This window comes from Nesoenas mayeri (genome assembly GCF_963082525.1).
Source record: "Nesoenas mayeri genome assembly, chromosome: 2".
Taxonomy (NCBI): domain Eukaryota; kingdom Metazoa; phylum Chordata; class Aves; order Columbiformes; family Columbidae; genus Nesoenas; species Nesoenas mayeri.
The window spans coordinates 73,941,841-73,954,218 of NC_137543.1; positions in this window are offsets into that span (position 1 = coordinate 73,941,841).

A 12,378-nucleotide genomic window follows, 5' to 3' on the forward strand; every position below is an offset into this window, starting at 1 on the left:
GGTATGAAAACACAACACCTGTTCTCCACCTAAATTAAGTGGTCACCTTCCAAGCCAGAGCACATCTCTTTGAGTGTTCTCCAAATGTTATCTCATTTGTTAATTGTAAGAGATTCTGTGTTACAGTACGGAAATTATTATTTTAAGTTGTTACAAAAGCTGGTGCATTAACCATAGTGTGAATAAGGATGAAAGAAGCAATCCCAGTTACAAGATGCATATTTGATTTCTGTGGAGCTGATAACTCTGTTGACTATCATAATCCACTCTCCAGTTACTTGACTTGACTCATGTTTAATACATATTAACAATTACAGTGAGAGTTTGAGTCCCAAGACAATTCCAGGTGCTTCTTCTCAGCTGTCTTTTACTTTTCCTAACTACACAGAATTTTGCATAGTGGGGAAAGCGCTCAGAGGATCAGACAGTTGTAGTGAATTGTGCCTTGAAGATGGCACTTGCTCTGAAGAAATTGGTTACACTGATCTAGGCACTAATGTTCCTGAATGGCAAGGAGAAACCTTCAGAGTGTACAGAATTAGCTATTCTTACCCAATAGGTAGACATGCATCCTGATGGGAATCTTTCTTTGAAGTGTGGCCTGTGGCAGCAATGGTACTTGTATGCAACGGTACTGGCTCATAACATTCACCCTTAGACAGTTAACACTAATGGGGGATGGAAAGCGTTTGATTTTGAGGAACACTGAAATATCATTAAAGGTGTATAGTCAGAGAAAATTAAGGCTATGCTCCAAGGCTGTGCCCATGACCCTGCTTTTTATTTACCTACTGATTAGCTTTCCATAGTCATATCTTATCCTGTTTAAAAATTATCTGTACCATTTAAATTAGAATATTCAGTAAGCAATGTTGTTATACTTCAGAACTGTGCCTCTAGGGAAGAAAATGAGTAGGTGTTTTCCCACCGTTCTACCTCCTAGTGTGGCTAAAATCTATCATGTTCAATGAGGACCATGACTTGAATTCAATCACCTTATTTTTATAAGGAGAAAAGTAACAGAACTGTTATTTCCTGCTGAAATTTATTAAAAGATCCAGTGATTTGGAAAGGTTCTTATTTCTCATCACTATGAAAACCAAGTTTGAATGCCTTATGCCGAATTTTTTTTAAAGTTCGTGTTACTAGAGGGTAAAACGTGGAGGAGCTAATATGTTGTTAATATGCTGTTAATATGTTATATTTTAGAGATATTTTTGTTTTATGTAATGAAGACTGGTGCTGTCTCTATAACTTTCAATTACTCTGCCCATTTCAAGTTGCGTTATTGTACGTCCCTTTCTAGTGCTGTGCATGGTTTTGTGAAGATCTCTGGGCACTGGGTTGTTTGGACAGTGCCCAACATTTATCTTATGTCACACACCCATACTCTTTATGTTTTGGCACACTTGCATCTCTTCATGTGCAGCCTAAACTTGAAAAGGATGTTTTATTTCCCCAGTGTGAAGATGATGGACAGATATTTTTCAGCCTGGATGATGGGAACACCAAATTCAGTGATCTAATCTAGCTTGTTGAATTCTATCAGCTAAACAAAGAAGTCTTGCCCTGCAAACTCAGACACCACTGCATCTGAGCAGGGTGGCCCTCCCCTCATGTCCCACCCCAGTCCCTGCCAAGGGGAGCACGTCTCTGGTGTGTGAGTGTGAGGGTTTCACCTTTCAGCAGCACCAGGGCAGCTGGGGCAGCCATCCAGCCTCATCCTGGCCAGGAGGCAACTGGACATGCCCACTGCCCTGGGGGAGTCTGACTTAATTGTCCCACTTGGTTTTGCTTTGTCCTTAATTGCCCCACTTGCTTTCTAGCATGAACTGGAAGACATCTCAGTTTTGTAGACGGTTATGTCAATGTAATTCCCTGGTTTCAAATAAGCAGAGCCAGTATCTAATGGGGCTTCTGGGTCTCTCTATTGCATGTGTCATTGGCACCCAGTGTATTTTCACTTGAGGCTCTGTAAGTGTTAAGTCTGATGTCCCTCCCATCCTATTGCCTATGAACTGCCACTAAATGAATTCACAAGTTTTCTTTTTTTCACTTATTGAGAAAGAGTGACTGATAAAGCTATGCTACACATGCTGCGCGTGGTTAATGATTAACAAAAAGTACAAGGCATGCACAGTAGCAATGAAGACCAGAGGGTTACTGGAAAAACCCTAGAAATTTCTTGAGATTTAAATTCCTTAGTTGCTTATAGTAACCTCTTCCTCGCAGGACAGGAGAATATAGGGAACTACAGAAAACACCTCTTTCCAAAGTGCCTGCAAAAGGAGTGAAATCTCCAAACAGGTAAGGAGAAACTCACTAATGTCTCTAAGTGAAGTTACCTCTGCACTTTCACCAAATAATCTGATCTGACAAATCCACATGATTTGTTAAGTTTTAAGCTTGTGAGTGTTTAGAAATGCAGAATAATATGCTAAATGTAATTCTATTTTAATTGACACGTACTTAAGCCAATTTTGTTGAAATTGTCAAGAGTTTTGAAAAGTTGTTTCTTCTGTTCCTGTAGCCTGGTTTCATTTGGCTTGTTCTCTTATAGTGGTCTTATTTATGACACAGAGACTTCTGTGATTCTGTGTGACCAATCTCCATACATTGACATTACAATTTTGTGTGTGGCTAAATGTAGAACAGCAAAAATTATTTCAGTGCTGGTGGGGCTCAGAGAGCAAGAAGATGATGAAAATAAAACTACTGACTGTAGAGATTTAGTTGGAAAAGAAAAGGGGAATAAAATTACAATTTTTACCATTTACTATTTATGTTATATAAATTTACTGTTCAAGTCAATGGTAAATAAAAGGAAAAATATGGCAGATACCCTAATGAAAGTGTGACGAAAACCAAGTTTCAAATTTAAAAGTGATCCATGCTGAAATGTTTAAGGAATGTGAACACTGAAACAGAAAACATTTCACACCCCAATGAAGAGGCGCAAGCACAGGCATCCCCAAACAGGCCCAGCTGGCAGCAGGGCCCGGTCTCAGTCCCGAGGGTTTCACCACTGGCCATGTGGCCTGAGCCAGAAGGAAAACCAGCCAGCTCTCACTGGATGCACACGTTCCACATACTCCCATGTTTGTCCATTCTTTCTGTTGTTTTAGCATTTTGATGGTTTTTCTTCTGGCATAATCTTTTGTCTCTCCAGTATTTTTTTTGCTCCAAGGAAATTTATATTTAATGTTGGCATCTGTCCCTAGAATCCTTCTTTTTACCATTTCCTAGAATTTAATTATTTAGTGATGTCTTCCTTGTCATGTTTGTTGAGAATGATGACATACTGTAATACTTTACAGCCTTTACTCAGGTGGGTATGTAAACACATGCTGATATATGTTAAACTCCTGTTATATGCCAGAAATTTTCTTGTGGTCCTGCTGACTGGGATGATGACGTGTCTGCTCATCCACCTGCCTGCCCAGCTTTTAAATGGGCTCGTATTGTGGCATTATGTTCAGATACCTGGAGACCAGGTACCTGGGTGTTGATTCCAGAGTAAGTATTGTGGGACCACAGGTCTGGGGCCTGCCACACCTGTCGGGACAGATGCCTTATTGTGCTGGGCTACTGAAAATAATGTTCATTGTGATGGAAAGTTTAAATTCCAAAAATAAAACCCAGAGCTTTTGTGCTAGTGAAAGATAAGACCCACACACAAATTTGTATACATGATTGTATGCAAGTGTAAGGATTCTTTGTAGCCCTGCCAGCAGCTTAGGTAGTTACAAGGCTGAACTCAATAATATTTGCCCATAGCACTAAACTTTTGCATGAATCCATGCCCTGGGTTTTTCTTGTGCCTACCCCTGCCTCTTCCTTTTTGAAGTTACTGATGCATGTTTCTATTGTACATCCTAATGAGTATTCTCCTGGCTTTGGGTGATTTCCTTTCTAGCACTATTCAAGAATATGAGATGATACAAACAGATTTTTTGCCTATTTAGTCTTCATTTAAAAAAAAAAATCCCTTTTTTCCCTTTTTTACTAATTTGTTACCATGTTGAATGTTGTTCTGTTCATCCTAGTAATAACTTAACTGCATACTAATCCTTAAATGCCTTTGAGTGGTGAACTATTCATTTGTTATTACTGTGGCTTCCTCACACATTTCCTTCCAAGGTTAAAAAAAACACCTCAGTCTTTGTTGTTATAACTTTTTCTTTATTTTAGAGGCTCCTGTGGGCAATATTTTTCTAATTATTCAAGAGCATATCTCTTATCCTTTTCAATATATATTTCTTAAAAGTACATTGTGCAATTTTGAAGCAACAATTTTTGATATAAGATCTCTTCATGAGTAGTCCTTTTAAGGAGACATAAATAAAGGCAAATTTCATAGCTGGCCAAAAGCAGTTAGGTATTAAAAATGGTATAAGGAAGCCAGCCTCATTAATCTTACAAAGTATGTACAAGAAGTTGTGTGCTCTGCTGTAATTTGTCCATTACTCTGCTTCACTGCATAGTGCTTCTGAACTTCCAGTTTCAATCCCAATCCCAATATTCAGTACATTTTCCCTGGGGAAAAAAAAAAAAAAAAGATGTAAATGCCTGATGAGGCTGTGTACAGAGCTTCACTGAAAGAAAAACCACAGCTCCCACTTTTCTCTATTCCAAATTCAACAGGCAGAGCCATAGCAAATCTTTTGAGTCCTAACACATGTTCTGGGTCTCTCATTCCACATTCTGGCTGGGGGTGCTTCTGCTCACCTTGCCATCAGTTTTACAGCTTGTCTTCCTGGGTAGCAATAGCAGCAGCCACCAGAGCTGTAAGCTGTATGGCTGAAGAGAAATTATCCTGAGGATCTAGAAATACTGTCAGATTTTTTGTGACAGCTTGCTTTCCTAGGGTTGGTAGAAACCAATGTTTTTTTATAAGAGTCCATTGAACAGATAACACTATTTTGAATGTTTTTTGCAGTAAATAGGAAGTGTCTTCCCTTGTAAGGCGGTGATGTAATTCATGCCCTGTTTAACATAACATTCACTTACTTCCATTACCTTGGCAATGTTGCAGGCTTGGAATATGCTTGACGTGCATTGTACTTGCAGTTGAAGAATCTTGAGTCAAGCTTTATTTATTTATTTTTTTTAATACAGTATATTTATTACTTCAATTCATTCTTTTTCTTGAAGTCTGTGGTTACATAACATGTAGACTATGGACCTGGGGTTTATGAGTTTATTATTGTGTAAGATAACAGTAAATAAATCATAATTTTGATGAAAGGTTAGTGTGATTTTACACGCTGAACACACGTATCAAGAGGCAGAAGTAGCAAGCAATGTCAAATATTAACTGCCTGTAAATAATTCACAAGTCGGGAATGTAGATGCAGAGCAGCTTTCTTAATTTTTGCTTCAGTGGGCAATAGGAAGAGGTTGAGACTGGTGTTTTGCGGACAGAGGGAAACTGAAAATATTATCCCCTAGAATTCAGCAGAAGCTATAGACAGGTATTTTGCTCCATTATGCATTGCAATGGATCTAATATGAAACATGCTAGTGATTCTCCTTCCTTCTGCATACTTTGTCTCCATTCTGTATTCTCTGAGTACTGAACAAGAGTAAAAAAATGACATTTCTTGGCCACTTTCTGCTGACAAAAGTTTGCCTGGTGCTGGAGGTGGAAGGGATGTCTCTCAAGACTACACAAATCAAGATTGCTCCCAAATAAAAGAGAAAGTTTGTTAAAAATTAGTAAGGAGGGAAAAACAGACATTTGAAAACTCCCTGAAGTTTTCTAGGCTGTCTTTCAGAGAATGCTGCAGGATGTCAGGTTCCTGGAAGGGCAGCATCTGCCCTCAGCACACAAAGGTTCAATGTTGGTGCCTCTGAGCAGAGACAAACTCTGCCAGAGTGTGGGTGTGGAGGTGCTGCCGCTTCACACCCGGCTTAGATTTGGATTCCAAATGGAGTTGGAGCTAAATGTGGTAACACAGAAAAATAAACTGGAAAAGAACAACCCTTCCTAGCAAAATATTTTATGGAAGCTGCCCCTGAGGGTTTACTCAGAATTGTACAGCATATGGCAAAGACTTGCATCTGTACTTGAAAACAAGAACTTGAACTAAGGTATCTGAGCACAAAGGTAATTGATGCATCAGACTATTCTTATTTAACTGCCTGTCACTTTCAGTCACATGTAAATCCTGTTTAAATGGGAGCCTGTGTCTCCTAATGATAATGGGGAAGCTGTGATTATCTGAGGTGTGGAAGTGAACAGCATCATAAGGGGACCAGAGGACAGGCAGTTCTGAGTGGCGAGATGAGGCTATCTGCAGCAGGTTGAGCTGTTGCCTTTCCTGGCTGGCTGTTTTCCTTTCCAGCTGGAGATGATCGTCCTTCTTATGGAGTTGGCAGGATGGAGCATGTGAACACTTGGTGGCTCTGTCACCCAGTGCTTCAGGGACAGGCAGGTCCTTTTAGGGGTATTTAATAGAATGAAGACTCGCTGCAAGGTTGTAGTTATAGTTAGAGCTTAATTATTACATAAAATATTTAATTATCAGCATAGCTTATTGTTATCTAAAATTTCTAGCATTTAGTGTAACTTACAGTTGCACAAAGCTTTTAGCAATTACTATACTTGCACTTAAACAAAATTTTTCATGATCAGTGTATCTTATTTACTATCCAGAGTCTTTTGTTACCTAGAGTTTTCGTCACTGGACTCTGTGCAGATGGGGTCAAATTCTTAATAATCATGATACAATGATGATACAATGGCCTCAGACTTTAACAAAAAGAACCTAAGTCACTCAGTCATTGGAGGAAGAAGACAATGGTGGATGCATCCCAGAGCACTGAGGGATCATGGGTTTTGCTGTCCAACAGCAGGACTTGCAGATGGTTGATTTTATAGGCCATATCTTGTGCTCTTATATTTCCCTGTTCCATAATGGAGTCACCACATCCTAGTAGCAATGCTCAGTCTTGTCACAGTGCTAACAGGGCATTGGGCTGTTCTGTATCAGGAGTCATCACATCTTGGTGACAACCACATTATTGAAAAGGGAAAGAAAGAAGAAGGTGATACGTGATCAGCCTGTTTATATTTTATGGCTGTTTGCCTTAGGAAATGACATTGGTTATGCCAACCACGTTACCAAGAGTCAGTCACATAGTTCCAACACAAAGCTTTGTCTTACTATAAACACATCTTCCTGAACAAAAATCACACATTGCATGGAGACAATAACCAACAGGAGAAGGTAGCAAACATTACCTTACTCATGGCTTCAGATGTGCATGTGTGACTGTGAGCAGGGAGACCTGTGGATGTGGAAGATTCAGTTCCCATTGAGCTCTCCAGAGTGATCAGTCTGTGATATGCAGAAAGTAATTTCTCTTGCTTGGAGAAAGTCTCCATATTCAGTAACTTTTATGTTATATTAAGCATGAATTCTCCAGAAAATTGGCATTGGTCTTTTCTCGAAAGGTGCTTATGTTATCACAGGATTGAAGGAGAGCCAAAGACACCTTTGCAACAAAGCTATTGGGGAGGGAGGGCAAGAAGCACCAGTATGGTCCCTTGCCACGATACTTGCTGTAATCTCAGACAACTGGGCACTAACATGGTCTTTATGAGGAGCCTCCAGTGTTCTCATCCCACAAAGAATGACTCAAGGCTTATATTGGTAGCAAATGTTCTTCTAAGATTATTGCAAGAAGTGTAAGGTAGTGCATGGTCCTCATGACAATGCATTCATCACAGCCAGGGACAAAATATTTTCTGGACCAAGCGTTAGGTGATCTTTGACACCTTTGTAAAAAGTGATCAAAACAAATCACTTCTGTAAGAACAAGCACAGCATTGTGTTCCCTCTGTATCTTAAGCCATCTTGTTCCTCACGCCTCACCTGGGTCTGTCTTTTCACCCACATGATGGCCTATTAAATTCATTAAATAACTGCCATAATTTGCTTTTCTGATGAGATTTCAATAGCACATTTAAGCCCTGCTAGCAGTTCATTTGTCAGCCACAGCTTCTATGAGGCTCACAGTGGTCAACACTTGAGGAAAACCTTTCTGTGAGCAACAGTTGCCTGGACAAGTGCCCCAGCAGCACCTGCACCCCAAGGTAAGCACATCTTTGCAGCTCACAGCAGAAGCTATTCCTGCCTCTGTGTTGGAGGAGCCTGCTGTGATTGCAGCCTGTTCTCACTGTCTCTGTGACTCTTCACAGCCTGTCAATTTTTCTATTGACACTTTTTTGGTTCATTACAACCTCTCTCTTTTCGGTAGGCTTGCTTCCAGAAGAGTAAAGTGCTTAGGCTGCCTCCATCCAGCAAGTGGTACATTAACTCCTCCAAAGCTGTTGTTTGAGTCTGCGTCCATGATCACTTCATTACCAGTTTTATCCTTTTTATCCTTCTTTGGTTTACCTTCACATGTTCACACAGACAGCAATATGGAACTGAACTGGGAAAACAAGTCACACATAAAATATTCAAGAAAGATGTGACAGATACTTCCCCAGTTTGTCAGCTGTGTCTGAGATTCATCTCCTGGCTAATCTGTCGCAAAGTCTGCTTATGTTCTGCAAGAGACTTAGTTTTTATCATCACATGGTGCAAGTAATCCATCTATTTGTGTCTGAAGGCTTTATTTAATTCTTATTATCTTCCAAAGGAAATGCACCCTTTGTTTAATCCAGAAAATTGTTAGTTGCACATTTCTGCCAAACATCTAAGTGATTCTTAGAGTTTTTTTCTTTTATTTCTGTTTTTGGAGATAATTTAATTTTCTATTACTGGTATTATTACAGGGTTCTACTACAGTTGTTTGTTTGTTGGTTTGTTTTCTGAAGGAGTAATAGTGAGAGAAGCAGGAAGAAAGGCTTGCAGCTTCCAAACTATGCTCAAACCACAGATAAGGAGTAAACCAAATACTAAGCGACCAAGCAGTGTTTTTTATTATGCTTAGGCAATATTGACTGTTTCTTTGACAGCAAATGCTGAAAACATTCACAAACATTGTGCTTGTACAATTCCTAATTAACTATTTCAAGTTATTTTCTCAATAGCTAAGATATAGATGATATCTGAGTCAATTTAAAGCCCTTTGCATTATAGCTCAATACAGGTCTGTTCAAATGATGTTAGGCTCAGTGATCTACAGCACAAATGCATCGTGACCAGATTTAGTAACCAGAGCCACACTGGGAGGTCGGCATGAGGTGGGTGTTGTGCCCTTCAGGTGAGGGAAAAATAAAGGTAGGGGTAAAGCATTCAAATCATAATTGCCTGAAGGCCTGGGAAAACTGGCTTTTATTTCTAATCTGCATTGTACAATGATGCAAGAGGGGAAACACGTCGGAAGTTGGGTACAAACTGTTTAACTCCATCTGCTTTGATCCATGGCCGTGCACGTGCACTGGCAGGGTGACTGCAAAGTGACTGATAACACATTGTGTGCATCACTCTCCAGTGCTGTGCTGGAGCCTCCTGTTCAAACACATTATCTCTCCCATGGTGTTTGCAAACTGTCGAAGGTTTAGATTGCGGGGTGACAATAAAACCCTGGCAGATGTATTGTTAACCCCCTCTCACGCCCCACTTCCCCCTTTTGTCCCTCCCTCTCCCCCCTTCCCACTAAGGACAGGCAATTGGGAGGAAAAGAAGGACAGAGAGAGAAGAGTTTAAAAATTAACAATGTTTTACTAATGCTACTAATAAGAATAGAGAAAATATACAAAATATACAAAATATACAAAACCAATCTTGAAAGTCTCAGCAACTGCAGAGCCGGCACCCAAAGTCCTGCATTGGACTCTGCAGCCAACTGGAGCTGGATTCAGTCTCTCACTAGGCCTCAGTTCGCAGAGACAACTAGCAAGGTCCTCTCCTAATGTCGGCCATAAGGAAAAGGGACGAGATCCTCGTGATCTCCCACTTTTATATGAAGTATTCACGTGAATGGAATGTTATACACAGTTGGTCAGTTTCTTGGTCACTGGTTTCTCGTTGCCCCTCTCGCGAGATGTCCATCCATGCTTATCAATAATTTCACATTCCATTGCTATGTTTACCAAAACATGTATCTGGTTCTCCAGGAAAATGCAGCTAATATGAAGGCTTTAGCTGACAGGCAAATTCACTAGAAGGGAAACCAAATACTTAAGCAGTGGTAATATTAATAAATTGATATGATTTTTGCATGGGCACAGCGTCATCATATATCATCACCAGGGTGACATATCTCCATGTGCAAAATCATATTGAAGTCTGTCTTGTGTTAGCTGTGACTAATGTGATCTGCTGGTTGCTCATCAACAAACCTTTAAACCTTTTAGGGTCATTTGTTATTTTTTACACACCCGTGTCTTGAATTTTGAAACAGCTTGGCAGTACAGGGGAGATCTCTGTTCCTTGTGTGGCAGCAGTAAGAGAACTTCTCTGTGAAGCAGCCAGCACACCCAAGGGTCTGGAGCACATTCATGGGGCCACCGCAGCTCTGCCTTAGCCAGCACCTGTTAGGGAAAACCTCATGATCTTGCTTTTGTCCCCAACAGAAAGATTCTGTTAAGGAAAGAATTAGTGATAAGGAGAATTATGAAAAGTAGTATGAGCCAGAAGAACTATTAGAATTACACAGAGATATAGGATACGGCTTTTAGAAAGGCATTTAATTTCCTTTTTCCAACTTGCCTGTCGTACCTCGCACACTTTAGCTCCTTTTTTTCCTGAGGAATTAAACAAATATGATTTTAATATAAAATGCAATTATTTTTTGATCACAGCAGCTTTTAAGGTAACTTACCAGGTACAGCAGAGAAGTAAATACACATGACTTGGAGGTATAATTTCAACACTCTGAATGATTAAACCAGCATTTTATTATTCCAATATTAATGATAGATTCTGGGTTTAGTTTCCTTGGAAAGTTATTTACCTTTTGCAAGCCATTTGGATGAAACAATGAAGTTAGATTTGAGTTATCTTTATGTTTACTAGAGACATCTTCAGTTTCTGCATCTTTTATACCCTTATTTTGAATTTTCAGCATTTTCAGTCAAATTTAGGAAGAAAGAAAAAATAGGAAAATCTCCATTCTGATGGGGTCCCATTTTCCCCAGGCTGTGACCCAGCACAATCAGGAGTTAATTTGCAATGAGAAACAACTGAGAGCCAGTGGCAACTAACCCTGGGATTTCTGGATGCTTTCAAGATTGTAGACTGGTCACTATGTGGACACAACCCAAGAACTGAAAACGCAGGTCAGTACCAGAGTAACATCCAGCACAACAAGTGCAGCAAAACCCTCAAGCTGATCTGTGAAGTTTAGGTCCTTTTTCTATTTTGAACAGGCTTTTTTTCTGAACAGTAGCAGAGTTATAATTGGACTTATAGCATTATAAGAGGAAACACAGCCATGACAGCTTTAAAACATATGACAGCCAGCACTTCCTCCTCCTTCACAAAGAGGTTGGCTGTAATTCTGCAGTGCACTAGAGACCAGTCTGGGAGCTGAGGCTGTCCCGATCTCCTGCTGCACTGCCTGCCTGTAAGCTGTTCAGGATCATGAAACACTGACAGTCTTCTTTGAAACAAACTTGAACTAAATAAAACTGACTTGAACATTTACTATTGCTTTTAAGTATATGTATGATGAAAAGGAGGAACGGGGAAAACTTAGATGCAGCATATCAGAGGATGTTAATCCCACATGTACCCTGTTCATAGTCTGCAGTCACTTGAGTGGTATTTCACCGTATTGGTGTTTCTGTCCTGAAAACAAGGTTTCACAGAGTGGTTTGAAGCACTTACTTTTAACAGCAACAGCCACAGCAGAAATGTCCTGGAGCGTGTGACCGAACACTGGCTGTCAGACTCGTTAATGGGTTGATGGAAGGAAACACACACCAGCCACTTCCCAGCTAACAAGGCGCTGGCCGTTCCTCGCTCAGCTCCGTCAGCCTCTCGGGTAGCAGCTTGTTTGCCAAGGATATTTTGGAGGAGGCATGGGAGGAGGGGGAGATGCTGCTGTATGTTCAATGCAAAGCACTTGGCTGTGATAGGCTGAGGGACGTGGATTCTCTGCCTATATCTGCCGGCAGCTGCATCCTCTGCACTTTACAACTGGCACAGAGGAGCAAAGAAAGACAGTGAGAAGACAGAGGAGAAGAAAAATCCTCACCAGCTCACTGTAAGTAACATTATTTGTCCTTAAAGCTTTGTGATTGTTGAATTCAAATAGGTGCCTTTGGATTAATGCAACAATTGGTTACTTAGAGGTGGAGCTCTGCTAATAAACAGTCAGACTCTGCTATTTAGGGGACAATCTGGGATGCTCAAAAGCAGTTCTTTTTAACGTAAATTTGCACAATGTAGTGTGCATCTCTCATTTTGTGTCTGC